This window comes from Myxine glutinosa, chromosome 6 (assembly GCF_964187855.1).
Source record: "Myxine glutinosa chromosome 6, kmMyxGlut1.1, whole genome shotgun sequence".
NCBI classification, from domain to species: Eukaryota; Metazoa; Chordata; class Myxini; order Myxiniformes; family Myxinidae; genus Myxine; species Myxine glutinosa.
This window is the reverse complement of record NC_136266.1, coordinates 10799134-10824645: the sequence shown is the minus strand read 5'-3', so window position 1 is coordinate 10824645 and position 25512 is coordinate 10799134. Positions and strand designations below refer to the sequence as shown.

At 49.8% G+C, this 25512-nt stretch overlaps 1 long non-coding RNA gene across 1 annotated transcript; it reads left to right on the top strand.

Annotated features, from left to right (window-relative positions):
• Window positions 1-4062: 4062 nt before the first annotated feature.
• LOC137429131 (uncharacterized) lies at window positions 4063-25071 on the top strand. Its single transcript, XR_010984805.2, has 4 exons — window positions 4063-4235; window positions 15953-16058; window positions 16371-16514; window positions 24139-25071. It is a non-coding gene; the product is annotated as an uncharacterized LOC137429131 (long non-coding RNA).
• Window positions 25072-25512: the final 441 nt, after the last annotated feature.

Below are 25512 nucleotides of genomic sequence, written 5' to 3'. Positions count from 1 at the left end.
ACGACGTTTTGTGACCCCTGTAATGACGTTTTGTGACACCTGCAATGACGTTTTGTGACTCCTGCAATGACGTTTTGTGACTCCTGCAATGACGTTTTGTGACTCCTGAAACAACGTTTTGTGACTCCACAATGACTTTTTGTGACTCCTGCAATGACGTTTTGTGACTCTCGCAATTATGTTTTGTGACTCCTGCAATGACGTTTTGTGACTCCTGCAATGACGTTTTGTGACTCCTGCAATGACGTTTTGTGACTCCTGTAAAGACGTTTTGTTACTCCTGCAGACGTTTTGTGACCCCTGAATGACGTTTTGTGACCCCTGCAATGACGTTTTGTGACTCCAATGACGTTTTGAGACTCGCTCAACGACCTTTTTTGACTCCTGCAATGACGTTTTGTGACTCCTGCAACGAAGTTTTGTGACTCCTGCAACGAAGTTTTGTGACTCCTGCAATGCTTCTCACACACTTTGCAATCTGTGGCGCCCGACGGGCTTAAAGGAAACAAAATCAGACCAGAAACGGCTGTTGTACCAACGTTTATTGCTGCCATTTAAAAAATCGGGGTCTAAGGTGGTCTTTAGGGGCCAGGGGGGGTTGCCCCACAAAATAGGTATTTGCTTTCTACTCAGAAACTACACACGCAATTTCGATGAAAGTTGACCACAACCTTAATCACCCATGATGTACCAATGTTTGTTCAAGGCATTAGAAAAATTGGGGTCTTAGGAGGTATATGGGGTTGGGGGAGGGGGGTTGCCCCCCAAAATATTTTTTGTTTGTTTGTTTGTTTAAAGTCTTATGATTATGTTAGTATGATTCTGCTTGCTGCCCTGTCTTCTAGCAACCATTGACATTGGTTTGAAATACCCTTAGTCGGTGCAGTATACTGTTTGTTCTAGCAGGTGAGCATCAGGTGTATTGCCGCTATGTTTATTAAGCTGCTCCATACACCTTTAAATGGCGCACGTTTAGACTATGGGAATTCTTCCGGATTCATCTATCTATAAAGCCCCTGTCACACATAGGCGGATATTTTGGCGACTGCCGGCGATCAAGATTTTTCGGCGACTACTGGCGATTTTGGGCGGTCAAATATGGTCAGGCGGCAGTATGGCGACTGCAGGCGGCCACATTGCGACAGCATTGCGATGAAGCACTGACCTCGCCCCGAGTGGGATGGCGACTGTTGAAGCTCGACGACGACTGCATTGCGGATGCACGGCGGCAGCGTGGCGATAGTCTGGCGGCTAGATTATGACTGATGGCGGATCGCGGCGACTGCATTGGGCCCGGATGGCGGTTTACTCCGACGTCCGCAAGACTGCAATAAGACCGCCGGCGATTGGAGACGATTCACACAACGCTCTTTGCTCGTAGACAGGGTACAGTTTTGTGTATTTGAAGCTGTAGTCATCATGCCTGCTAAACGTGGAAAGATGGGGAGGCCTGCCAAGGCTCCACAGAGGGATGAGGACCCTGAGCTCTACCAATGCCTACCATGAGCTGCTCATACTGCCCTAGAGCTGGTCGTCGCAGGAGCCACGGCCTCACCCAATGTCTTCTCTCCCTCCGTTGTCCTCTTTCTTGATGCTGCTCCTCAGCGTGAGCCAGCAGTAGGTCATTCGCAGCAATATCTTGGTCCAGTGCTGCCAAGTCATTCAGAAGGACCAGCTTCATCCTATGTTCATCATCCATGATAGATGTTGGTAGAGAGACCCTTGGTAGACCTTGACCATAGAACATACTGCAGTGAGCTGAAATGTCCACCCCTATTTATACCTGGCCAGAAAATCGTGGTATGTCGTAATGCAGTCGCCAGGCAGTCGTATCTCTGTCGCCACTAGTCCCACTGCTGTCGTCGTCAGTCTCCCATAGCCGCAGGGGAGACGTGACAGTTCTTCTGTACTCGATATGCAGCTGCAACAGTGTCGGCTCGTAGTCGGGAAGATGCCGCAGGAAGGCCGTATGGCATTCGCATCTCTGCCGTGCTAGCTGGTGGGGCGATGCTGGGGCGATTGCAGAAGACTATGAGCGACTGGGTTGCGGCCGCTTTACGGTCTTATTACGGATACCGACGACAGCATGGCGGTTCCATCACGACAGCATGGCGGATTTTTTTCGAGTGCGACTGAGCGCGCCGTTTTTAAACATAAAAAAAAAAATTTGGCCCCTTTGCGGCTCTTGCCGACTGCAGCAGACCTGGGGAGGATAACCACGACTACAGAAGACCGTCCATTACGGTTTCATTACGATTGTCGGCGGTTGGTGGCGATTTTTTCAGTCGCCAGTAGTCGCCGACAAATCCGCCTATGTGTGACAGGGGCTTAATGCAAGCAATCTCTGTGTGTTTGTGTGTCTGTCTGTGTGTATGTCTGTGACCGCTGTTTCTCGACAACCACTGGTCCGATCTAAGTGAAACTTGCCAGGTATATTGCTGGGGACCTGAGGATGTGCCTTTTCAAGGTTTGCTATTAATCGGACAAGTGGTTACCAGGTTATGGCCATTTATTTAGCAAACACATACGTTTTGCACGTGAACGAAGAAACAGCGAAGGACGAGAGCGAAGACCGAAGGAACGATGAAAGTTTTAATTTTACTTTGCACGTACGGTCAAGCTACAGCGAAGGCACCGCGTGTGTGTTTGTTGTTCTCTTCTCTTTGTGCTTTTCCTTGCGATGAAATTGCAAAATGGCAAAATATGTTGGCGCTAATTGAAGAATTGGCCATTTAAACTAATTTGCGATTAATCGTAACTGCGATATGCGAACTTCCGGACAGTGAGGCCTTATTTTTGCTACGTACGTATGTCCACGTACTTACCTCCCCGCACGTACGGGCACGCACTAGTTGTAGTTAATTAGCTTAATCAACTCAGCAGATCATGACGATGATTTTGGTATATCACATTCCACATCAGACAGCTCCAGTAGAACTCCACAAAAAACATGACACACACTCACACTCACTCACTCACCCACCAACACTCACTCACCAACACTCACTCACCAAAACACACACACACACTCACTCACCAACACTCACTCTCCAAAACACACACACACACACACACACACACACACACACACAAACACACACACACACACACACACACACACACACACACACACACACACACACACACACACACACACACACACACTATTCAAAGTCGAAGCCACACACTACCTTATTATGGCCGAATCAAAATAGTACTCCAAGAATCCCAGATGAGATTTCAAGGAATCTTTGCTGATATGAACACGAAGACTTATTTGGAAGCAGACGCCTTCCTGTTTTGTGATTCCCTGTACAAGATGGAAGTTTTCTGGATGTAACACATCTGGGATGCACAGATGTCGTTTCCTTGTACAAGACCATGTGTCTCGCTCCACGTTACTGCAAAGCGATGAATTGCGCGCAACTTTGCACTTAGCGGTATAGTGCGTGGTAGGTTCTTATAAAGTGAAGAAATGCGAGGCACCGGTGCTTTATTTGTATAAAGCGAAGTGGGCGCCGTTGGGTTCTCTACAGCGGTATCAATGGCAGTAGTTTTTATTCAATCATTGAACTGTATTTTTTATATGGTGTTGGACCCCACGGTAGGTTTGTGTAGCTGCAGAGCGTGCTTTTCTATTATAAAACGGTGTAGCAGGTAGTGGGATCTAAAAAGCGGTTCAGCAGGTAGTGGGATATTAAAGGCGGTGTCATAAGTTTGGATACTAAAGGCGGTGTAGCATGTGGCGGGATATTAAAGGCGGTGTAGCATGTGGCGGGATGTCATAGGCGGTGTAGCAGGTGGTGGGATATTAAAGGCGGTGTAGCAGGTGCTGGGATATTAAAGGCGGTGTAGCAGGTGGTGGGATATTAAAGGCGGTGTAGCAGGTGGTGGGATATTAAATGCGGTGTAGTCCACGGTAGTTTTTCAAATAGTGGTGTTTTTCACTGTATGACCTCTTTGCGTCTCTTCTCTCACTACCTTGCACACTCTAAATCCTCTTTAAATCGGCTTCTTGCGATTCGGAATAATTACCCCCCTCTCTGTCACTTCCGCTAACACAAAACAGGAACACAACAGCCGTTTCTGGTCAAACAGGAGACAGACTTTTTGGTGACAGAAGGTGGCAGCACTTGTCCGTACCTGTGATTCATAATATTATGAGGTGCAGGGAGCGTGGGAAGGAGTGAATTGGGGAGAGTTTAATCACAGGAAGAGAAAGAGGAGCATCACGTGTGAGTTTCCTGGATCTCTTATTGAATGTACGATCAAGTGTATTTATACATGCATACATGGTATTGTTATGTTAGCACATCCATGGTATTCAACCTACTGGGACTTTTCCCAGTTTAGTTTCATTATTGATGGAAAGTAAGTCTCACCCTGACCCACCTTATCTCACTCTCACCTCAGGCAGATAAGGATAACAAGACATCACAGGTTACCATATTTGAACTTTTAAAAAGAGGAATCTCCAGCGAGGTGGGTCAGGTGTTGCTGTATCACTCAGTATCTACCATTTTGAAGGAACTGCGCTCCAACGCGAGTCGAAAGAATTGACGCGACCAAAGACGGAATTCGTCCGAGTTGCTTTATTGAAACAAAACAGCTCAGGTATTCTGACAAGCCCGTTTATCGGGCAGCAATATATATACACATTTATGTCGGGAAGTTTGCCCGGCAAAAGCTATACCGGGCATGCCCGGGTGTCAAAGGCGAGCCTTGGAAAGGCGAGTCTGGACCTGCCCGGGCGTGTTTGGCTACGGCCTGGCAAGTCGAGGCTGGGCGTGCCCGGGCGCTCTGGACGAGCACTGGAAAGGCGAGAGCGGGCATGCCCGGACGCTCTGGGCGAGCCCTGGAAAGGCGATAGCGGGCATGCCCGGACGCTCTGGGCGAGCCCTGGAAAGGCGATAGCGGGCATGCCCGGACGCTCTGGGCGAGCCCTGAAAAGGCGATAGCGGGCATGCCCGGACGCTCTGGGCGAGCCCTGGAAAGGCGAGAGCGGGCATGCCCGGGAAAGACGAGACCGGGCGTGCCCGGGAGGTTCGGGCGTGCCCGGGAACAGTGAGTCCGGGCGTGCCCGGGAGGTTCGGGCGTGCCCGGGAACAGTGAGTACGGGCATGCCCGGGAGAGGCGCGTCTGGCCGTGTTCTGGCCGGTGCAAGGCGATTGTGTGCATCCAGCGGTAACCGCTACACACGCCCCTCCAGAATCGACCTGCACCGGCAGGGTCAATTTAAGGGGGGTCCGGATGACCCGGCCGAAGCGACCCCTGGAGGGTCGTGGGGAGGGGTCTGACGTGGTGGTGGGTGGTCGAGCGGGGGGAACTGTGGACGGGGGGCGGCCTCACCACGGAGGAAGGGCCAACCGTGGTGGTCGGTCGACGTCCATGTGCGCCGGTTTGAGGCGGTCCACAGAAATCCGGTCCCGCCGGCCGCCGAAGTCGACGATGAAAGACTTGTCGCCCCGTCGCAGGACCCGGAAGGGCCCGTCGTACGGCGGCCGGAGTGGCCCCCGGTGCGCGTCATGACGCATAAAGACGTACTCCGCTGTGCGAAGCGCCGGGGGACGTAGGACTGGGGGCCACCGTGGCGGGACGTCGGCACGGGGGCAAATCGTCGGGCAGCCTCCTGGAGGTCCGAGCGCTGGCGAGCGGCGGACCAGGGACTGGTAGCGTCGGGCACGAATTCGCCCGGGACGCGGAGCGGCTGGCCGTAGACGAGCTCGGCGGCGGACGCCTGGAGGTCTTCCTTGGGGGCCGTGCGAAGGCCCAAAATGACCCACGGCAGCCGGTCGGCCCAACCATCGTCCTGAAGGCCGGCCATGAGTGCGGCCTTCATGGAGCGGTGAAACCGCTCGCACAACCCGTTGGCTTGGGGATGGTAGGCCGTGGTGCGGTGCAGCGTGACCCCCAACGAACGGGCGACCGCGCCCCAAAGCTCAGACGTGAACTGTGGGCCGCGGTCGGACGAGATGTCCGCTGGTGCGCCGAAGCACGCGACCCAGGTGGCGATGAACGCCTGCGCCACGTCGGCGGTGGTGGTGGAGGTGAGGGGCACGGCCTCCAGCCACCTGGTGGTCCTGTCCACCATGGTGAGCAGGTGGGTGAACCCCCACGAGGGGGGCAGGGGACCCACCAGGTCCACGTGGACGTGGTCGAAACGCCGTTCAGGCACGGCGAAAGGTGCCAGCGGGGCCTGGGTGTGGCGGTGGACCTTGACCCGCTGGCAGGCCGTGCAGGCGTTGGCCCAGTCGCGGATGTTTCGTCGAAGGCCGTGCCAGACGAAACGCGCCGACACCAGCTTCTGAGAAGCTTTCCGGCCCGGGTGAGAAAGGCCGTGGATGGAGGCGAAGATGCGGCGCTGCCAGGAAACAGGCACGATGGGGCGAGGCTGGCCCTGGGAGACGTCGCAGAGCAGGACGGTGCCAGCGAAGGGAATTTCGGCCAGGCGGAGGCCCGTGTCCGCCGCACGGAGTGCCTGCACCGAGGCGTCGGTGGTCTGGTCGGCCGCCATGAGCGCGAAGTCCACGCCGAGGTGGACCGCGTTCGCGCTGGCCCGAGAAAGACAGTCGGCCACGGCGTTGTCTTTGCCGGCGACGTGCCGGATGTCCGTGGTGAACTCCGACACGGCGGAGAGGTGGCGCTGCTGGCGGGCCGACCACGGCTCCGTGACCTTAGCCATTGCGTAGACCAACGGCTTGTGGTTGACGAAAGCCGTGAACGGGCGGCCCTCCAGGAGGTGTCGGAAATGGCGAACGGCCAGGAATAGCCCGAGCAGCTCGCGGTCGAACGTGCTGTAGTTTAACTCGTTCGGCCGGAGTTGCCGGCTGAAAAAAGCGAGTGGCTGCCAAACCCCGTCCACCCATTGCTCATGGACGGCGCCCACCGCGTAGTTGGAGGCGTCCGTAGTGAGGGCGATGGGCGCGTTGAGCACCGGGTGAGCCAGCAGCGTTGCGTCGGCGAGGGCCCGTTTGGTGCTGGCGAAGGCCGCGTCCATGGCCACGGACCAAACAGTCATGCTTGGCCGGCTTGCCCCGGAGGGCCTCGTAAAGGGGCCGCATGAGCTGAGCAGCGCGGGGCACGAATCGGTGATAAAAATTCACCATGCCGAGGAACTCTTGGAGGGCCTTGATGGAACGGGGACGCGGGAACGTGGTGATGGCCTCGACCTTGGTCGGCAGCGGCACGGCCCCGGTCTTGGTGATGCGGTGGCCCAAAAAGTCAACGGTCGTCGCGCCGAAGTGGCATTTGACCGGGTTGACAATTAAGCCGTGCTCGCTGAGGCGACCGAACAGTGTTCGGAGGTGGAGGAGGTGCTCGACGTGGGACGTGCTGGCGACGAGGATATCGTCCAGATAGACGAAAAGAAACGGCAGGTCGCGCAGCACGCCGTCCATCAAGCGCTGGAACGCCTGGGCCGCGTTCTTGAGGCCAAACGGCATCCGCAAAAATTCGAACAGGCCGAACGGCGTGATGACGGCCGTCTTCGGGATGTCGGCCGCCCGGACAGGTACCTGGTGGTAGCCCCGTATCAGGTCAATTTTCGAAAAGATGACCCGTCCCGCCAAACGGGCGGAAAAGTCCTGAATATGCGGGATCGGGTACCTGTCGGGGGTGGTAGCGTCGTTGAGACGGCGGTAGTCGCCACACGGGCGCCATCCACCCCCCGGCTTTGGCACGATGTGCAGTGGCGAGGCCCACGTGCTATCGGAGCGCCGCATGATGCCGAGGTGCTCCAACGCGTCAAACTCGGCCTTCGCCACGGCGAGCTTGGCCGGGTCGAGGCGGCGGGCCCTGGCATAGACCGGCGGGCCTGTAGTGGGTATGTGGTGCTCGATCCCGTGCCGCACCGCGACAGCCGAAAACGTCGGCCGCGTGAGGGCCGGGAATTCCGCGAGCAGGCGAGCAAACTCGTTCGCTGCCGGGAGGGCGCACGCCAGTTCGGTCGGCGCGGAGCTGCTCATTGTGCACGCCAGGGAGCTGAAGGTCTCGGCGTGGACAAGGCGACGTCGTTTGACGTCGACCAGCAGCCCGTGCGCGCAGAGGAAGTCGGCGCCCAGCAAAACCACGGGGACGCTGGCAGTAACAAAAGTCCATTGAAAACGCTGGCTGCCGAAGCAGAGGGTGACGACGCGTGGGCCGAAAGTGCATATGGCCGAGCCATTAGCAGTGACCAAAGAGGGGCCGCAAACGGCGTCCCGCCTGTCCTGCTCGGAGGCGGGTATGACGCTCAGTTGGGCGCCGGTGTCACACAGGAAACGCCGCCCAGACGCTTTGTCCCGAATAAACAGCAAGTTGCCCGAGTGGCCGGCGCTCATGGCTGGGAATGAACGCCGGCCCGGCCGTTTCCCGACCTGCCGAAAGTGCACGGGGGCCAGCACGTCCGAGCCTTGTGTCCGAACCTGGCGTGGTAATAACACCACGCCCGGTCAGGTGGAGGCCTCGGCCGTCGTGTCGGAAGTGGGCGGTGCGGCGTGGCGGCCGCCAGTTGCACCGGCAGTTCGGCCTCCAACCGCACAGGGCGCTCGGGCGTCGTGGGCATCACCTCGGACGGCGGCGGGCTCCAGGTAACCGCGCCGATGTGCTGGCCCGCCGAGGAGATCTTATCGGCTTCCCTGGCGAGGGCGCGGGAATCCGTGATCAACGTGCCAGCCAGGGCGAGGCGTACCGGGTGAGGCAGCTGGCGAAGGAACAACTCGCGGAACAGAAAATCCGGAGAGTGCTCACCGAGCAACGAGAGCATATAGTCCATGCGCTCGGACGGGCGCGTGTCGCCGAGCTCGGGCAGAGCGAGCAGGCGCCGTGCGCGTGTTGCCGGTGAGAGGGCGAAAGCGTCGAGGAGGAGTGTCTTCAGCGCGTCGTATTTGTCAGCAGCCGGCGGGTGCTCAAGGAGGCTCAAGGCGCGGGCCGCGGTGGCGGAACCGAGCGCCGCCACAACATGGTGGAAGCGGGTGTCGTCCGCGGTGATGCCTCGCAGGGCGAACTGAGAGTCCGCCTGAGCGAACCAAACAGCCGCGTGAGCCTCCCAGAAGGTAGGCAGTTTAAGCGTCACTGCCGTATCCATGTCGGTAGGTCACCAATGAAGGAACTGCGCTCCAATGCGAGTCGAAAGAATTGACGCGACCAAAGACGGAATTTGTCCGAGTTGCTTTATTGAAACAAAACAGCTCAGGTATTCTGACAAGCCCGTTTATCGGGCAGCAATATATATACACATTTATGTCGGGGAGTTTGCCCGGCAAAAGCTATACCGGGCATGCCCGGGTGTCAAGGGCGAGCCTTGGAAAGGCGAGTCTGGACCTGCCCGGGCGTGTTTGGCTGCGGCCTGGCAAGTCGAGGCTGGGCGTGCCCGGGCGCTCTGGACGAGCACTGGAAAGGCGAGAGCGGGCATGCCCGTACGCTCTGGGCGAGCCCTGGAAAGGCGATAGCGGGCATGCCCGGACGCTCTGGGCGAGCCCTGGAAAGGCGATAGCGGGCATGCCCGGACGCTCTGGGCAAGCCCTGAAAAGGCGATAGCGGGCATGCCCGGACGCTCTGGGCGAGCCCTGGAAAGGCGAGAGCGGGCATGCCCGGGAAAGACGAGACCGGGCGTGCCCGGGAGGTTCGGGCGTGCCCGGGAACAGTGAGTCCGGGCATGCCCGGGAGAGGCGCGTCTGGCCGTGTTCTGGCCGGTGCAAGGCGATTGTGTGCATCCAGCGGTAACCGCTACAATCTCATATATTCATCTGTTAGTGTTATATATATATATATGTGTAGCGTCTGTCTTGTCTTGTCTTGTGTTTTCACTGAACTACTCCCTCAAACGTTTGAGAAATCGTACCAAACTTCTGGAATGCACATATCTCTCCCGTCGGTATGTCCTAAGGGTATTGTTTTTGAAAAATTTTCCAATTATTATTTTTTTTTTTTTGGAATGTTTTTGGGATTTTTTTTTTTCAACTTCAATTGTTTATAAAATGTGATATCACGTATATTACAAATACATTTGTGCAAAATAATTGTTTGAATTATGATTGGTTTAAACTATAGGTTCTCAAAGTGGTCCCTACCGCCCCCCAGTGGGCGCTGGGACCTTTCAGGGGGGCGCTCGAGAGTCCACGGGCAGTAGGGGGGCGCTGGCAATGATTTGGGGGGCACTGGCGATATAGAGGAGCAGCGGCGATTTGGAGCGCTCATTGGGCTTCCTGCAGTCTGAACAGGTTACCCGGCGCCATTTGGCAAATTGGCCATCCAATCAACGACCACATTCTTTCCCCCTTCGCATGGTTTTTATGATCACATATTTGCTGATGTCGTGTAGGTATTAGGTTTGACCCGTTTCCATGCCCTCTTCTCAACAGTGGTCGAGTTTCTGTCGGAAATTGATCCGGAGCTATCGGAGAAAGTGAATGCGATTGAGCATGATGTGGCTTACCTCACGGACATATTCAGTATACTGAATGATGTCAACAAACAACTCCAGGGTGACCATATGACGCTGATTAAAGCAAAGAAAGTGATCGGCGCGTTCGTAACCAAGGCGATTCTGCACAGGGAAACCCTCGGCCGCAGAGATATGTACCACTTTCCCGGTTGGCAAAGGAAACTGCTGTTTCTGATGAAGAGCTGCTCGTTTATTGCAATCACCTTGAGAAGATTCGTGGAGATATGGAGCAGCGTTTCAGAGACATGCTAGAACTGTCGGTGCCAGCATGGGTGATCGACCCATTCAAATGTGACATTCAAGATGTGAAGCGCGAATTACAGGACGAAATTATCAACCTCCACAATGATGAGGCGAAGGCAAGATTCTCGCAGCATGAATACGGCAAATTCTGGATTCTGGAGCGGGGCGGATACCCCGCAATATGGACAGAGGCAGAACTGCTGCTGATGGCGTTCCCCACATCATACCTCGTTGAGAGAGGGTTCAGCGCCGTGATGGTGCTGCTGACCAAGTATCGAAACCGCCTTGACATTACCAAGAGGGGCGACCTGCGTCTCTACCTCACTGAGATGGAGCCAGACGTTCGTAATCTCGCAGCGAGTCACCAGGCCCACCCTTCACACTAACGGTATTTGGGCCTGTGATAACAGATTCCCAGTTTGCCTCACCTGGACCTGTTCTGCTGAGACATTGTTGGTCGTGCAAAATAAAATAAAAAGTAAAGTAAAATATTATTCAAAAAATATTTGGCTTCTGTTATTTTTGCTTCCTCTCTACATAAATTCTGGGTGCCCGACCACGAACGATAGGACAAGGGAGGCATTGGGCCGGTCCAAAAGGGCAGAAGGGGGCGGTAGTCCAAAAAAGTTTGAGAACCACTGGTTTAAACCCTGACAAAACAGCAACTTATCATTATCTTGTCATCAAATTGTCATTTATCTATATATCTACACATCTGGGCAGTGTCTGTTGTCACTTAACGACTCCCTCAAACTTTTGTTTCCGTGGTTGTGAAGTGTTTTTAATAACGTGGTGGTGGTTTTGAATCACGTGGTGGTGGTTTTGAATCATGTGGTGGTGAGGTATTTTGAATTGTGTGGTGGTGAGGTGTTTTTAAATGACGTGGTGGTGAGGTGTTTTTAAATCGCATGGTGGTGAGGTGTTTTGAATTACGTGGTGGTGAGGTGTTTTGAATTATGTGGTGGTGAGGTGTTTTTAAATGACGTGGTGGTGAGGTGTTTTTAAATCATGTGGTGGTGCGGTGTTTTGAATTACGTGGTGGTGAGGTGTTTTGAATTACATGGTGGTGAGGTGTTTTGAATTGTGTGGTGGTGAGGTGTTTTGAATCACATGGTGGTGAGGTATTTTGAATTATGTGGTGGTGAGGTGTTTTTAAATGATGTGGTGGTGAGTTGTTTTTAAATCACATGGTGGTGAGGTGTTTTGAATTACGTGGTGGTGAGGTGTTTTGAATTACGTGGTGGTCAGGTATTTATAATTACGTGGTGGTGAGGTGTTTTGAATTAGTTGGTGATGAGGTGTTTTGAATAATTACTTGGTGGTGAGGTGTTTTTAAATGAAGTGTTGGTGAGGTGTTTTTAATTTCGTGGCTGTGGGGTGTTTTTATTACGTGTTTTATGGCTGTGAGGTGTTTTTATTACGTGTTTTATGGCTGTGACGTGTTTTTATTACGTGTTTTATGGCTGTGATGTGTTTTTATTACGTGTTTTATAGCTGTGAGGTGTTTTTATTACGTGTTTTATGGCTGTGAGGTGTTTTTATTACGTGTTTTATGGCTGTGAGGTGTTTTTATTACGTGTTTTATGGCTGTGAGGTGTTTTCAATTTCGTGGTGGTGAGGTGTTTTTATTGCGTGTTTTATGGCTGTGAGGTGTTTTAAATTACTTGGTGGTGAGGTGTTTTGAATTACGTGGTGGTGAGGTGTAATCGTCCCAACCTTCCAGTCTGCACCTACCCCTCCCCTATGTGTGTGCTGAGGGGTTCTTTCTTGAAAAAGAAAAACATTCAACCTAAATCTTCAATCTAAATTGCCTATAAAAATGTAATATCACAAACACTACAAATACATTTGTGCAAAATAATTGTTTGTATTATGATTGGTGTAAATCATAACAAAACAGCAACTCATGTACAGTCATTATTCACAGCTAAAATAAGCCCGTTCCTCAGTAACGACGCTTGGTGAGGCGAGCGCAGCGAGCCGAGCTAAGCCAAGCTCACAGCCTGTACATATACATATATATACAGGGTGACCCCAAAAAAACTCCCACATTTCGAAAGGCTGTAGCACTGGCAGTAGTGAGGCGGGAGGGGCGGGGCTAGGGTCTGTTGGTAGCCCAACCCCAACCGTCCTCAGTCGCCAACATGGCGTGGTCGGGAGCACACCGTGCGTTCGCTGTCGAAGCGTTCTTCACAAACAACGTTCCGTGATCACCATGCAGAGGGCCTTTCGAAGACGTTTCAGTATTCCACGGAACCAAAACGTTCCAGATCGGAAAACCATCTTGCAGTGGGTTGAGAATTTCAGGGCAACAGGCTCAGCTTTAAAAATAAAATCACCTGGTCGACCTAGGAGCGCTCGTACGCCTGAGAATATTGAAGCATTGAGGGGATCTGTTGTGCAGTCTCCGAGACGTTCTGCGCGGAAGCATGCTTTAGCTGAAGGGATATCCTGGGAAACTGCAAGGAGAATTTACACAAAGACCTCCACTTCCATCCATACAAAATGACGGTTGTGCAAGAACTCAATGCGAGAGACTGGATAAGCCGCAGGGAGTTATGCGAGAACATTCTGCAACGTGTTCCGGAAGATGCTGTTCTCTTGTGCAGTGACGAAGCTCATTTTAATTTGAGTGGCTCTGTAAACAAACAAAATTTTCGCTATTGGTCTGAAGACAACCCTCGCATGCTACACGAAAGACTGTTGCACTCCGATCGAGTGACTGTGTGGTGTGCTGTTGCCGATGTTGGCATCGTGGGTCCTCATTTCTTTGAAGAGGGTGGTGTAACTGTTACCGTAACTTCTGACCGTTACATTGATATGCTCGAAAACTTTCTAAGGCCACAACTCGAACACCTTGAGCTTGAAGAACTCGATGTGTGGTTTCGGCAAGATGGAGCTACGGCACACACAGCTCGAAGATCATTGCAAGTGCTGAGGGAAATGTTTCCAGATCAGGTGATCTCGTTGGGTGGCCGGCCCGTTCCCCTGACCTCGCCCCTTGTGATTTTTTTCTGTGGGGCTACCTTAAATCACGAGTGTATACTCATCGACCCCAAACTCTTAAAGCCCTTAAGGTTGCTATTCAGCAGGAGATAGCCGCTGTTCCACCAGACATGACCCGTCGAGCCATGGCAGCCTTCAGAAATCGCCTCCAAGCGTGTATAGACAATGACGGCCACCATTTGGAGGATGTCATCTTTAAAACATGATGAATAAAAACTGTATTGAATGAAGTTTCATGTGTGCAAATAATATCTTGATTATCTTTAACCATTTTTTTTTCATTTACCTTTGAAATGTGGGAGTTTTTTTTGGGTCACCCTGTATATGTATATCATATGGCATCAAAAATCAATGTTATAATTATTCAAATTTCAATGTATCTTTTTACATGTCGTGAGTCCTTTCCTTTCATCAGTCCTTCAGTCCTTGTCCTCCTGATGCATACTTCTCTGTAGATCGCATCTTTCTCAGCAGTGGTTGATTTCTCTTCAAGAAGGCATGAAAGTCTTTGTAAGTAGTTTGGCTGAGCTTGTGCTGTACATACATGTGGAATCTCTTTCAGCAACTCAACAGTCAAGCTGTTCCTTTCCTTTGTCCACTGGCTTTGAATCAGTGAGAAAACTCACTCTACATTTGCATTGTGAGAGAGAATAGCAAAGAATAACTGTGCAATCTCTAACTGTTCTGAGTGACACTCAATGTTTTTGGACTTCTCAAAATATTTGGTCCACTTCTGGTGTGCTAGAAAATTATGGAACTCTTTGTCACTGAACTGCAACTTTCCGTGACTTCAGATTGTTGTAGTGATCAAAACACTTCACGCCATCAATTGCCACCTCCTTATCTATTAGGGATTTGACGCAAAATTCCACATCTTTCAAATTCGGTGTCTCACTCAGGGCAATCCACAGGAAACAAGAAAAGCCTTCCAGAGGTTTCATCCACGTCTCCAAATATTCTAAGCATTTGCTGTACAGAAAATCTACTTCAGCACAGAATTTGTCACACGTTCCATCAATTCCATCCTTGTGCTTTTGTGCCAGTAGTTCCATAACTTTCAGGGACATGAAGCTGTGAGTCTTACGTTCAAAAAGGATGGTGTGAATCGAGTTCAAACTTTTCAGCACTTCCACGACAGAGTTGTTTTTCCCTTTCAATTTGTTGGATGTGTGCTTGGAATACACTCATGAGTGAATGCATGTGCCAGAGGTAAATCTCACTGAGTTAATGTTTGAAAAATGTCTTGATCACAGTGGATAGTTCATCCTGTGACAAAAAGAACGACTTCATCTGTATCACCTGCATCAGCCTAGAAATAACAACAGCCATCGTGTCTTGCTGTGAGAAAGCAGCTTTCTGTATTCAATATCAACAAACTCACATGACTCCTTCAGCTGCTCAGTTCGGACAGTGTGGATATCGAAGTATTGGTAATTTTTAAAAATAATGTCCTCAATGTCAACATCTAGTCTTTCTGCCGCATGATGAACACAGTTGTTCAAAATATGTGCTGTGCAACCCACACCGATTAAGGGCCTCTTCTGCAACAACTTCTTTAAGTTTGCAAACACATTCTTTCCATATTCTTTATGCCGGAATCCTCTGAACATTGTATTGCAGTTGTCACCGGTAAACGTGATGCACTTCTTGAACAAACCATTCTTTTGAAGAGTTTCCCTTGTGTATTGAGCAATCATATCGGCAGTCTCACTCTCATTATGTATGTTCCAGACCTCGATTAGTTTTGACTGCAAACAGCTCTTCTTCCAGTCGAAATACTGTATTATTACTGGAAATATTTTCACTGAACAGTGATTGCTTCCATTTGTCGCATCTTCGCAGTAAGCAACGCCATTTTCTTCAAACACTTTCAGAGCAGCATCAACAGAATGCAGTGCAATTGCAGAGTCAACAATCGTTCTGTCTTGATTCGAGCACTTGAAAATTTCCGGGCTACCTCAGAATCAGAAAATTTATTCTTCACTGTTTAAGCCTTTCAGGTAGAAGACAGGTGTGCAATCCATTGACTTTAAACTATTGTGATGCCTTTGCTTTTGTGAGAAGGTGGTAAAACACTAATCTCAGCACCAGTATCCACTAAAAACCTGGTACCTGTTGCCTTGTCTGTTACGTAGAATACGGACCAGATGTATCACTGCCAGGCTGACTTGTCGCTGCTAGTCACTGGCATTGAAGTTTCCCTGTTGTGGATAGTGGCACTGGTATGAGCATGGGCTGATGCATTTACAAGCCTTTTCTCCATGTTTCCAATCATACCAGCATATCTGTTCAGTGTGTTGGAGGGCACTTGGGCTAGAGCGGCGACCGCTTGATCGATCTCCAGATGGACCACACCCACGGCTTCTACCACAGAAGTGGCATAACGGTATGGAATGCAAAATCACCTTTTGCTGCAGTAACAGCATCCTCTGATTTGCTGCCTGGTTTTACAAAATAATCTGTCAATTTTGCTGATGAGAATGATGAGCTGTCTCCTCGAACTGCTTTCTTCTTGTCCAAGTCCACATGAGATTGTAAATCAATTGCACCTTTATTTGCCATAGACACATACGTACCAGTTCTGCGTACCAAGCACTGGGCTTACCATTTTTTTTCGACCACTTCAAAAATACAGGAATTTTGTCTTTAGTTATGCAGTGAATTTACACTTTCATTTTGGCATTGTCTTTGTGCGTAGTAAAACATCAAATAAAGAACTCTTGAAGAAAATCAACCAGGTGTGCAGCGTGTATGGTACGGACGCATAAAAGACACTGAATCGTGGAGTGAGCACGCCACTGGACTCTCTTTTTCAGTGCGGGGTTGGACAGGAAGTGTACACGTGAGTGTCGATGTTTGAACACATCCATTATACCATGACAGAGTAGTACAAACTTGTACCAAACTGTCCTGGTCCAAAACATTATATAACCACATTGTATCACCATAAGAAAATGTCCAAAAATGGTTCTACAATTTAGGTCATGCCTGAGGAGGTCATGCCTGAGAAAATCCGGACGTGTGATAGTCAGTTTAGCCTGAGACATAACATCGAGGATACCCATTGGAATTGTACCTTATTATGAGTGTGAAGATGGACACAGGTCTATAAAACTACATGCAATACAAACAATTAATACCGTACTAGAGATAATGCATAGAAGTAATAAACGTAGACGACAACAATGAACACAATTACAATGCTTAACAACTTTGTGGTGAGGGAAGAGGATATAGAGCAGAGAAATTGGGATGGAAAACAAGCAGGAAACTATTCTAGCATCCAGTCTCTTCTGGAAATACCTGAGGCCTCAGATAGTCAGCTGGTGGTCTTGGCTTTGAAAGAAGACTCGCATCAAGCCAGCGGGTAGTCTTGGTTTTGTAAGAGGACTCACAGCAAGCCAGCCGGGAGTTTTGTCTTTGTAAGAGGACTCACATCAAGCCAGCCGGGAGTCTTCGCTTTGTAAGAGGACTCGCAGCAAGCCAGCCGGGAGTCTTGGCTTTGTAAGAGGACTCGCAGCAAGCCAGCCGGTAGTTTTGGCTTTGGAAGAGGACTCGCATCAAGCCAGCCGGGAGTCTTGGCTTTGTAAGAGGAATCACATCAAGCCAGCCGGGAGTCTTGGCTTTGCAAGATGACTCGCATCAAGCCAGCCGGTAGTTTTGGCTTTGGAAGAGGACTCGCATCAAGCCAGCTGGTAGTCTTGGCTTTGGAAGAGGACTCACATCAAGCCAGCCGGTAGTCTTGACTTTGTAAGAGGACTCGCAACAAGTCAGCCGGGAGTCTTGGCTTTGGAAGAGGACTCACAGCAAGCCAGCCGGGAGTCTTGGCTTTGTAAGAGGACTCCCATCAAGCCAGCCGGTAGTCTTGGCTTTGGAAGAGGACTCACAACAAGCCAGCCAGGAGTCTTGGCTTTGTAAGAGGACTCAGATCAAGCCAGCCGGTAGTCTTGGCTTTGGAAAAGGACTCACATCAAGCCAGCGGGTAGTCTTGGCTTTGTAAGAGGATTCGCATCAAGCCAGCCGGTAGTCTTGGCTTTGGAAGAGGACTCACATCAAGCCAGCTGGTAGCCTTGGCTTTGTAAGAGGACTCACATCAAGCCAGCCGGTAGTCTTGGCTTTGTAAGAGGACTCACATCAAGCCAGCCAGTAGTCTTGGCTTTGGAAGAGGACTCACAGCAAGCCAGCTGGGAGTCTTGGCTTTGTAAGAGGACTCACATCAAGCCAGCCGGTAGTCTTGGGTTGGGAAGAGGACTCACAGCAAGCCAGCCGGTAGTCTTGGCTTTGTAAGAGGACTCACATCAAGCCAGCTGGTAGTCTTGGCTTTGTAAGAGGACTCACATCAAGCCAGCCGGGAGTCTTGGCTTTGGAAGATGACTCGCATCAAGCCAGCTGGTCGTCTTGGCTTTGTAAGAGGACTCGCATCAAGCCAGCCGGTAGTCGTGGCTTTGGAAGAGGACTCGCATCAATCCAGCCGGTAGTCTTGGCTTTGTAAGAGGACTCACAGCAAGCCAGCTGGGAGTCTTGGCTTTGTAAGAGGACTCGCATCAAGCCAGCCGGTAGTCTTGGGTTGGGAAGAGGACTCGCAGCAAGCCAGCCGGTAGTCTTGGCTTTGTAAGAGGACTCGCATCAAGCCAGCTGGTAGTCTTGGCTTTGTAAGAGGACTCGCATCAAGCCAGCCGGGAGTCTTGGCTTTGTAAGATGACTCACATCAAGCCAGCTGGTAGTCTTGGCTTTGTAAGAGGACTCACATCAAGCCAGCCGGTAGTCGTGGCTTTGGAACAGGACTCGCATCAAGCCAGCCGGTACTCTTGGCTTTGGAAGAGGACTCGCATCAAGCCAGCCGATGGTCTTGGCTTTGTAAGAGGACTCGCACCAAGCCAGCCGGTAGTCTTGGCTTTGTAAGAGGACTCACACCAAGCCAGCCTGTAGTCTTGGCTTTGTAAGAGGACTCACATCAAGCCAGCCGATGGTCTTGGCTTTGTAAGAGGACTCGCATCAAGCCAGCCGATGGTCTTGGCTTTGTAAGAGGACTCGCATCAAGCCAGCCGGTCGTCTTTGCTTTGTAAGAGGACTCGCATCAAGCCAGCCGGTCGTCTTTGCTTTGTAAGAGGACTCACATCAAGCCAGCCGGTCGTCTAGGCTTTGTAAGAGGACTCACATCAAGCCATCCGGTAGTCTAGGCTTTGTAAGAGGACTCACATCAAGCCAGCCAATGGTCTTGGCTTTGTAAGAGGACTCGCATCAAGCCAGCCAGTAGTCTTTGCTTTGTAAGAGGACTCACATCAACCCAGCCGGTAGTCTTGGCTTTGTAAGAGGACTCACATCAAGCCAGCCGGTAGTCTTTGCTTTGTAAGGGGACTCACATCAAGCCAGCGGGTAGTCTTGGCTTTGTAAGAGGACTCACATCAAGCCAGCGGGTAGTCTTGGCTTTGGAAGAGGACTCACATCAAGCCAGCCGGTGGTCTTGGCTTTGTAAGAGGACTCGCATCAAGCCAGCCGGTCATCATGGTTTTGTAAGAGGACTCGCATCAAGCCAGCCGGTGGTCTTGGCTTTGTAAGAGGACTCGCACCAAGCCAGCGGGTAGTCTTGGCTTTGTAAGAGGTCTCGCATCAAGCCAGCGGGTAGTCTTGGCTTTGTAAGAAGACTCACATCAAGCCAGCCGGTGGTCTTGGCTTTGTAAGAGGACTCACAGCAAGCCAGCCGGTGGTCTTGGCTTTGTAAGAGGACTCACATCAAGCCAGCGGGTAGTCTTGGCTTTGGAAGAGGACTCACATCAAGCCAGCCGGTGGTCTTGGCTTTGTAAGAGGACTCACATCAAGCCAGCCGGTTGTCATGGTTTTGTAAGATGACTCACATCAAGCCAGCCGGTCGTCATGGTTTTGTAAGAGGACTCACATCAAGCTAGCCGGTGGTCTTGGCTTTGTAAGAGGACTCGCACCAAGCCAGCCGGTGGTCTTAGCTTTGGAAGAGGACTCCCATCAAGCCAGCCGGTAGTCTTGGCTTTGTAAGAAGACTCACATCAAGCCAGCCGGTAGTCTTGGCTTTGTAAGAAGACTCGCATCAAGCCAGCCGGTGGTCTTGACTTTGTAAGAGGACTCACAGCAAGCCAGCCGGTGGTCTTGGCTTTGTAAGAGGACTCACATCAAGCCAGCGGGTAGTCTTGGCTTTGTAAGAGGACTCGCATCAAGCCAGCCGATGGTCTTGGCTTTGTAAGAGGACTCGCATCAAGCCAGCCGATGGTCTTGGCTTTGTAAGAGGACTCGCATCAAGCCAGCCGATGGTCTTGGCTTTGTAAGAGGACTCGCATCAAGCCAGCCGGTATTCTTTGCTTTGTAAGAGGACTCACATCAAGCCAAGCCGGTGGTCTTGGCTTTGTAAGAGGACTCACATCATGCCAGCCGGTAGTCTTGGCTTTGAAAGAGGACTCGCATCAAGCCAAGCCGGTGGTCTTGGCTTTGAAAGAGGACTCGCATCAAGCCAGCGGGTAGTCTTGGCTTTGTAAGAAGACTCACATCAAGTCAGCCGGTGGTCTTGGCTTTGAAAGAGGACTCGCATCAAGCCAAGCCAGCCGGTGGTCTTGGCTTTGTAAGAAGACTCACATCAAGCCAAGCCAGCGGGTAGTCTTGGCTTTGAAAGAGGACTCGCATCAAGCCAGCGGGTAGTCTTGGTTTTGTAAGAGGACTCACATCAAGCTAGCCGGTGGTCTTGGCTTTGTAAGAGGACTCGCATCAAGCCAGCGGGTAGTCTTGGCTTTGTAAGAGGACTCGCATCAAGCCAGCCGGTAGTCTTGGCTTTGGAAGAGGACTCGCATCAAGCCAGCCGGTAGTCTTGGCTTTGAAATAGGACTCGCATCAAGCCAAGCCAGCCGGTAGTCATGGTTTTGTAAGAACTAGATAGTACATGCTGTGTGTTGAACCCAAAACTTTCAAATAGGTTTTTATGAAAATCTTGAAAATGTTTTGGTGTCTTGCCTACTTTATAAAGAAGGGTTGAAATATGTGGATGTTAAACGCTTTAGAGAAAAGAGTGTGCTGTAATCAAACTAAATTTGAAGTCGGAACAGCAAGATCATAAAACTGTGACATCCATCGCAGCAAAGATTGTGTTTCATAATGCATCAGCGGCCTAGATCATTTCTGTTGTCCTACTATTTGGAAAAAGGCCCCAGCAGAAAATACTTTATTCTCATTTTCATGGAATTGTAGTCGAAGCTGGAACACCACAGGACATCCTTTATTCTTTTACATGGAAATGGAATGCGTTTTTGGAAGGTGGGGTTTATTCAAGGTTTGGGGAGGAGATCAGAATAGCATAGAATGGATCAGGATGTAACAGAACAAAAATAAGAGCAGAAAGAGAGGAGGAAGGTCCAACAGCAGGTTAAGGGACAAACTAGAGGGGGGCATGGACAAATAAGATATGTGGGGAAGAATGAGGGGTAGGGGAAGATGTATGGGATGGACAGATACAGAAGGAAACGCTCAGGAAGGAAAAACTGGACATTTGGGAAAGGGTGGGCTTGGGAAGGATTAATGAGGGTAGAAAAGATTATGGTTTTGGATTGGGGATGATCTGAGGCGGTGGAGAACAGCTGTCTTGAAGACCTAGAGGGAAGAATGATATTGAAGACAATGTGGAAGTTGATTCCATAGGTGGGAATAAAGACGAACAAATGCGTGGAGGTGTGCAGTGATCCTGGATTTAGGTAGTTTCACCAGAATCGGATTACTGGCGGACCGCATGCATGGAAAGAGCAGAGGGTGCAAGACCAGAAAGGAGGCGGCCGAAGACAGAGAGACCACCGACCTGCCTACGGTTTGAAAGCGATAGGCCCATATAATCAGTCTTGAGATCGTGCCAGATTCTGATGATCTTGAAAGCCTTGGTTTCCATGGTGACAAGCTGAACAATCTGTGAGGCAGGGACCAGCTCAGAGGGGAGAGCAGTACTCTATCAAGGTGTGGATGAAGGCCTTGTAGGTGGATAGGAGTTCAGGTGTGCCAAGGAAGGACTTTTTATGACGGAGGATGACCAATCGGCGTCTGGATTTCGAGGCCAACTTAAAAATCTTTTGTCCAATAAAAATCATGGCTGATCATGTGACCCAGGAGCTTGAGTGATTGAACTTCTTCAGTCAAAACTGATCGTCGAACTGACGAAAACTGACAGTTACTCCAAACTTACGTCGGCGACTTGGTGGTTTTGCTGTGGATAATCCATCACAAATCGGTTGAAATACATATTTCTGGATATTCAAAGCAAGGTATTGATGGAATTTTGCTTTGTTAGACATGTCATGCAACAAGCTCGAGTGGTTTGATGTTAGGATGTTAGGTTGTGGTTATGCTCCACCCTATTCTTGACCTTTGCTACCACGATTAACGCCACACACACCCAATCCTCTGGGGTTGGCAGGATGGTCTCTGTGTGTGCACACTCACCTTGAGCTGTCTAGCCTGGGATGGAATGTCCAGACAGCTATAAACTGCCATCCTGGTATCTCACAGACAGGATGATTCATCAATGTGTGCCGTCCATCGGATGGACGTGTTAAACTGAGCCTCCCTTAGGCCTTAACCATCTTACATATTTGGCAACCATCCCTGGTTTACTTCTATTGCACAGGAAATTGGCGGTTCCGTGCATCAAATGCCGTGGACCAGCCAGCTTTACGCACAATCACATATTCAGCGTGGGTGCTTCAAGCTATTTGTACAGGGCAGGGGCAGGGCAGGGTGCCACCCATCAAACAGATCGTATACACAATCTGAACTTTGAACCCGTCCCCGCATACACCTGTGTGCTAGACTTATGCAGGCTTTGAGTGCTGTGGGTAGATGCATATAGACTATTGTATGTAGACTTATGTAGATGTATGTAGATTACTGTATGTACATTATCGCATGTACAGTGCATTCAGAAAGTATTCAGACCCCTTCACTTTTTTCACATTTTGTTATGTTGTAGCCTGATGCTGAAATCGTTTAAATTCATTTTTTCCCTCATCAATCTACACTCGATACCCCATAATGACAAAGAGAAAACAGGATTTTAGAAAGTTTTGCAAATTTATTTTAAAAAACTGAAATATCACATTGACATAAGTATTCAGACCCTTTGCTATGACACTCGAAATTTAGCTCAGGTGCCTCCCATTTCTCTTGATCATCTTTGAGATGTTTCTACACCTTGATTGGAGTCCACCTGCGGTAAATTCAATTGATTGGACATGATTTGGAAAGGCACACACCTGTCTATATCAGGTCTCACAGCTGACAATGCGTATCAGAGCAAAAACCAAGCCATGAGGTCGAAGGAACTGCCTGCAGAGCTCAGAGACAGGATTGTGTCGAGGTACAGATCTGGGGAAGCCTACAAAAAAATCCCTGCTGCATTGAAGGTTCCCAAGAGCACAGTGGCCTCCATAATTCTTAAATGGAAGAAGTTTGGAACAACCAGGACTCTTCCTCGAGCTGGGGCCGCCCGGCCAAACTGAGCAATCGGGGGAGAAGGGCCTTGGGAAGAGAGGTGACCAAGAACCCGATGGTCACTCTGGCTGAGCTCCAGAGATCCTGTGTGGAGATGGGAGAAACTTCCAGAAGGACAACCATCACTGCAACACTCCACCGATCTGGTCTTTATGGCAGAGTGGCCAGACGGAAGCCTCTCCTCAGTGAAAGACACATGAAAGCCCACACAATCTTGTTTCTCACAGTCTGAGAGTCCTTTAGGTGCTTTTTTGCAAACTCCAAGCGGCTTTCATGTGTCTTTCACTGAGGAGAGGCTTCCGTCTGGCCACTCTGCCATAAAGCCCAGATCAGTGCCTCGACACAATCCTGCCTCTGAGCTCTGCAGGCAGTTCCTTCGACCTCCTGGCTTGGTTTTTGCTCTGATATGCATTGTCAGCTGTGAGACCTTATATAGACAGGTGTGTGCCTTTCCAAATCATGTCCAATCAATTGAATTTACCACAGGTGGACTCCAATCAAGGTGTAGAAACATCTCAAAGATGATCAAGAGAAATGGGAGGCACCTGAGCTAAATTTCAAGTGTCATAGCAAAGGGTATGAATACTTATGTCAATGTGATATTTCAGTTTTTTCTTTTTAATAAATCTGCAAAACTTTGTAAAATCCTGTTTTCTCTCTGTCCTTATGGGGTATTGAGTGCAGATTGATGAGGGAAAAATGAATTTAAACGATTTCAGCATAAGGCTGCAACATCACAAAATGTGAAAAAAGTGAAGGCGTCTGAATACTTTCTGAATGCACTGTATGTGTACTATGTAGATTACTGTATGTAGATGTATGTAGATTATTGTGTGTAGCTATATGTATATTACTATATGTACGTGTACTATCTAGATTACTGTAGATTACTGTATGTATATGCTTGAGTGCTGCCTGCTGGGCGATGCGTGTTCAGAACCACTATGAATAAAGCAGGTTGTATGCTTGTGCCTCAGGCCTTGTCTCTTCTCTCTTCCTCGGGCCTTGTCTCTCGTATTGTCGGTGAACATCACAGTATCTACCGGTGTGCTACGTTTATGCAGGTTGCGAGTACTGTAAGCAAACATACAACACACATGACGGATCACACAATGTCATTGCTAGGCTACCCATGTGCCTGCAGGTGTGAACATCAACAAATTGGGTTCACACTGTTCACATATGCTTTGTGCGTCACTCCTGGGTGGTGCAAGAATGTTGAAGATCGCAGGTAATGCACCTCGCTTGTTCGGAACTCCTCCATAAGTGTCCTCCAAGAGTTTGTTCGTTTTGATGTGAAAATAATTGTTATGTAACACCAAGTCAGGTGGGGGCATTCCAAAACATGTCCAACCATGGAAAATGAAACTCCATGGAAAATGACTACTCGGTTCACTCATAGCACTATGAAGGTTTGAAAAGTATCCTCTTACCTGTGCATCACCTATTTCTCTTCCCCGAGGTGAGATTTGGAATAAAAAAAAGTCAATATATTAATGGTTTATGCAATAATAACCTTTTACAAACCTATTTTCCAACAATATTATCAAGTTTTAAAATGTCCTTGTGCTTGTTATGGTTTTTTGTTTTTTTAAAGAATCCTTTCGTCTTTACCTGACATTGAAATTGTACCTATTAGGAAGATAGATACACAAAAACGAACTTTGTTGTCCCAGATCAAATGCGAGAGAGAGAGAGAGCGTGGGCGATGCCACACGGGCCAATTATATCAGATGTGAACTACATTTTGTACCTGTTTCAGTTTTTCTTATCCTAGCAGGTTTTTGTTTTCAATATATTGATGGCTTTTACAATTGATCTTCTAGGGTGTGTGTAGTACATGCGGAAAGTACGAGTTCTATGATTTCCAGACAATGTGTGAATAAAGTATCATCAGCTGGTGCCCCTTCAGTGTCTGTGCCAGTGTGTGTCCTTTGGAAGAATTGATTTGTGGATTTTTTTTGTTAAAGATTGTCCCCTTTAGGGTTTCATGTTGGAGTATTGATATTTTTACAGGGGGTCCCTCACGAAGCCTTTGTCAGTGGAAATGGAAAGTGGAGTCAGAGACCAAATTCCCATCTGAACCAGGACTATTGAAACCTCAACAGAACATTCATGTTAATTTTGATAACATAGAACTGGAAAAACAGTGCAATTTTTACAAAGACAACCAACATAGGGGAAGCATGCAAGATGGGGCTTGAAGGATGGACAAAACTCCAGCACCACAGGGGAACCTTGAAATCGGGACTACGTGGCGCTATTGAGAGCACAAAAACTCCACCACGTCCAGGGAACCCTGAAATGAGACCGGGTGGCCCTAATGAGCACAAAATCTCCACCACCACAAG